Source organism: Tamandua tetradactyla, chromosome 25 (genome assembly GCF_023851605.1).
Source record: "Tamandua tetradactyla isolate mTamTet1 chromosome 25, mTamTet1.pri, whole genome shotgun sequence".
In the NCBI taxonomy this organism is placed as follows: domain Eukaryota; kingdom Metazoa; phylum Chordata; class Mammalia; order Pilosa; family Myrmecophagidae; genus Tamandua; species Tamandua tetradactyla.
The window spans coordinates 21,171,209-21,176,185 of record NC_135351.1 but is presented as its reverse complement, the minus strand read 5'-3'; the positions used below and the strand labels follow the sequence as shown (position 1 = coordinate 21,176,185).

Sequence of the window (4,977 nt, the reverse complement as noted above, 5' to 3'; positions counted from 1 at the left end):
TATATACATGTATATATACTGTACATAAAAGCTGCAAAGAAAGTATGGAATTCCTTTCCAGCCTCACCTGATTGCACTTCCAATGGCAATTCTTCTAACTTTCGAAAAGGGATGACAGAAAGTGCTGGAAAGGAAGGATGAGAAAACCTCATAGGTCTCTTTGTTGAACATAATTTCAGCCTCCTGTTCAAACCGTTTCTATCATGGGCTCCACTGATTCAAGCTGACTATCCTCATGCCATTGGTAGTTTGAAAATTCCTACACCAAGGGTGGCAAGACCGAAATTATACCGCAAAGTCAGATTTTTCTTCAATACGTCTTCCACTACGCTTTTTGACACCTTCATCACCCTGGGGAAAGAACCATTCCAGATCTGAAGTCAAGAGGCAGGTGGGTGACATGGACGGTAGTCAGGAGTCCCTCCATAATGCCAAAATTGTCATGGATGACCAGGGGGGCCAGGCAGTTGGTGGTGCAGGAAACATTGCTGAAGATCTTGAGGGAGTTGTCATACTTCTTACGGTTCACGCCCATCATAAACATGGGGGCATCAGCCGAAGGGGCAGAGGTGATGACTCTTTTGGAGCCATCCTTCAAGTGAGCCCCAGCCTTCTCCATGGTTGTGAAGACACCAGTGAACTCCACAACATATTCAGCACCAGCATCACCCCATTTAATGTCGATGGGATCTTGCTCCTGGAATATAGTAATGGGATTTCCATTAATGACAAGCTTCCCATTCTCAGCCTTGACGGTGCCTTTGCACTTGCCAAGGTGAAATAGTACTGGACCACGTTGACCATGCAGTTGAGGTCAATGAAGGGGTCATTGTTGGCAACAACCTGTACTTTGCCATGGTTTACTGCAGCCTTGGTGACCAGGTGCCAATACAGCTAAATTCATTTATCCCAACCTCCACCATTGTGCCTCAGAGATGTGGCTGGCATTGCACGAAAGGATGGGGCTGTCCATCGAGGAGGAGGAGCTGAGAGCCTCACTAATTTTTTTAACTATTTTTTATTGTATAATATAACATATATACAAAGCAAAAAAAGAAAAAAGCAATCGTTTTCAAAGCACTCTTCAACAATCAGTTATAGAAAAGATTCTATAACTTCTATAACAGAGTTACAGGACAGATCCCAGAGTTTGTCATGGGCTACCATACCATCATCTCAGATTTCAACTTCTAGCTGCTCCAGAGCACTGGAGGCTAGAAGGAATATGTATATTTTTATTATCACAATCAACATTTTGTGTGTATGTGAAAAATAATATATATACAAAAAAAACCAATAAATTTCAAAGCACAGCACAACAATTAGTAATAGAATAGATTTCAGAATTTAGTATGGGTTACAGTTCCACAGTTCTAGCTTCTCTAAGATACTGGAGACTAAAAGAAATAACAATTCAGTGATTCAGCAATCATATTCGTTTATTAAATCCTACCTTCTCTGTATAACTCCACCATCACCTTTGATTTTTCTCCCACTCTTAAGGGGTATTTGGGCTATGGCCATTCTAACTTTTTCATGTTGGAAGGAGCTATGAGTAGAATGGAGTAGGGAGATGGAATTAGCTGATGTTCTGGAGAGGCTGGGCCCGCTAGGTTTCAGGACTTATCTGGTCCAGAGGAGCCTCATTAACTTTTTTTTCTCATTAACTTTTAAGCGCTCATATTTAAAGCAGAAAGCCGTAACTCAGATTATTGATTTTATTCTAGTTGTCTATTGCATTTCATTGTTAATTTTAAATGGCCATTCCATATTTGGGAAGCCTTGTGGTTGACATCTATGTGATTAGTCAGATGAGCCTAAATGATCATCAAATAAGTTTAAATATTATTCTGTCATAAGATTTCATTACTTTAAGGTCTTAATTTGTAGGGTTTCCTTTTGGTCCTATGGTTTTATAATTTCATAAGCTATACATTTATAAATGTACTGGGGAGCATGTGAACCTAAGGATAGATGATGCAGTTTATTCCTAAATGCATTCAGTCTTTTTATTCTTTATGACATTGTTTAAATATTAACTAAAATAGTGAGTGCTTCTCATGTTAAAGCTTTGAATGTGTCATTAAAGAACTTAAAAAGCAAAAAAGAAGGTGCACGGGTGGTTCAGTGGTAAAATGCTCACCTTCCATCTGGTATACCCGGGTTCGATTCCCAGACCATGCAACCAATAAAAAAGAAAAAGAATAAAAATAAAGAGGCAGATGGGGAGTGAAATATACCAGACACAAAGGAACAGATACTGTATAATACAACTTGTATGAAATAACTATAATATGCAAATTCATAGAGACAAATTAAACTATAGATAACTGGGAAGAGGGAGGAGTTAATGCATAATGGGTGCAGAGTTTCTGTTTGAGTTGATGGTAAAGAGAGTCGCACAAGTTTGTGAATGTGATTGATCCCACTGAATGTGATTCACAAGTTAGGGGTGGCTGAGATGGGAAAGTTCATGCTTAATATGTTCCCTCAATTTAAAAAAGAAAAAGAGAAAGACTAAAGAGGTAATAAGAACTAAATGATCCTGAATTGGATGTAATAACAGAGGTAAATGCCCAAAAGGACACTATTGTAACAAATGATAATGGAATGTAGACTGTAAATTTAATATCAATGCTAAATTTCTTGAACTTGATAATTTTACTTAAGGTGATTACATAAGTGAATATCCTTGTTCTTAGTAAATGTACATGGAAGTATTAAGTGTTTAAGGAGCTTGATGTATATAATGTACTCTCAAATGTTTAGAAAATAGAAGAATATATAGGTGGTAGGTAGATGGGTGGATGGATAGACAGGCAGATAGGTAGGTGGATAAATAGACTGATACGGCAAATATGGCAAAATGTTAAAAGTTGGTGGATCTGGGTATATGGGTTAGGGTTAATTTTTTAAACTTATTTTTTTTTTTTTTTTTTTTTTTTAAAGAGGGAGGAAGGGAAGGAAAGACAGAGAGAAGGAAGGAAGGATGGAAGGAAGGAAGGGAGGAAGAAAGGGAAACATCTTTAAACATTTTCTTGTTTTATTGTATTTTGTTTGTTTGTTTGTTTTTTACATGGGCTGGGGCCGGGAATCGAACCGAGGTCCTCCGGCATGGCAGGCAAGCACTTTGCCCGCTGAGCCACCGCGGCCCGCCCTAAACTTATTTTTTTAAGTTCATTTTTTTAAAATTGGGTAGATGGAAATACCAGTGGTCAATGAGAGGGAGGTGTAAGGGGTATTGTCTGTACGAGGTTATTTTTTTTCCTTTTTATTTCTCTTTCTGGAGTGATACAAATGTTCTAAAAATTGATCATGGTATGAATAAACACCTATGTGATGAAATTGTGAGCCACTGATTGTACACAATGTGTGGAATGTACATGTATGAAGATTTATCCGTAAAAATCTTTTTTAAAAAGTTTATTTAAAAAAAAAGGAAGAGGGCGGGCCGCGGTGGCTCAGCGGGCAAAGTGCTTGCCTGCTATGCCGGAGGACCTCGGTTCGATTCCCGGCCCCAGCCCATGTAACAAAAAACGGAAAAACAAAATACAATAAAACAAGAAAATGTTTAAAAGATGTTTCCCTTTCTTCCTTCCTTCCTTCCTTCTATCCTTCCTTCCTTCTCTCTGTCTTTCCTTTAAAAAAAAAAAAAAAAAAAAGGAAGAGGCAGTTGGTGCATGCCAAAATTAACCTTCAGAGAGGCAGCCCTCTTACCATGTGCCCCGGACACACCCATAGCCCAGGGAGGATGTAATAGTCCACTGTGGGTCCATTTATAAGGAGGAGGACCTTTCTACCCTATAGAAAAGGTAGAATGGGCTGGAAAAGGTAAAAGGGCTGGAAAAGGGAATGGCCTGGGGGACAATGGTGGGACTAGGGTAAAGACAATGATGTGGAAAAGGTGCTATATAGAGTTGTGCCTTGCATAAAACACATATAAGGCATGCATGCTTGCTCGCACTGCATCACAGTAGGAGGGCCAGATAGGGATTCAGGGCTGCAGCAGCACTAAAGAATGTGCGTTTACTTTCTGTTCCTACCCTAGCCATCTATCTCTTGGAGAAGGCTGCTAAGCTATCTCAGTTTCCCCGGTTTATAGCAGTAACGTTGAAGCAAAAACATGCTCTTTGGCAATTTTTCGTGTAGGATCCCCACAGGGTGACTCACTTTGACTCAAGCCATGGAGGGGAACACTGGTAAAGTAGCTAAAATCTTCCCCTCTTTATTAGAGAAGCTGTGGGGTTACAGAACAATCATACATAAGACATAGGATTCCCATGTATCTCCCCACAGCAACACCTTGCATTAGTGTGAAACATTTGTTACAGTTGATGATAGCACATTTTTAAAAAATTTTTTTATTAATCAAAAAAAGAAAAGAAATTAACACAACATTTAGAAATCATTCCATTCTACACATGCACTCAGTAATTCTTAGTATCATCACATAGATGTATGATCATCATTTCCTAGTACATTTGCATCGATTTAGGAAAAGAACTAGCAAAACAGCAGAAAAAGATATAGAATGTTAATATAGAGAAGAGAATTAAAATAATAATACTAATAAAAATTATATATATATAAAAAAAGGAAAAAGAAAAAAACAAAAACAAAAGATACAAACAAACAAACAAACAAACAAAAAACTATATTTCAGGTGCAGCTGCATTCAGTGTTCCAACCTAGTTACTTTACACTTAGGTATTATTGTGCTGTCCATTTTTGAGTTTTTGTATCTAGTCCTGTTGCACAGTCTGTATCCCTTCAGCTCCAATTACCCATTATCTTACCCTGTTTCTAACTCCTGGTGGTCTCTGTTACCAATGATATATTCCAAGCTGATTCTCGAATGTCGGTTCACATCAGTGGGACCATACAGTATTTGTCCTTTAGTTTTTGGCTAGACTCACTCAGCATAATGTTCTCTAGGTCCATCCATGTTATTACATGCTTCATAAGTTTAGTCTGTCT

The 4,977-nt window shown here is 38.3% G+C and overlaps 1 pseudogene; it reads right to left on the bottom strand.

Moving 5' to 3' along the window:
* Positions 1-346: 346 nt before the first annotated feature.
* LOC143668942 (glyceraldehyde-3-phosphate dehydrogenase pseudogene) lies at positions 347-923 on the bottom strand (annotated as a pseudogene).
* Positions 924-4,977: the final 4,054 nt, after the last annotated feature.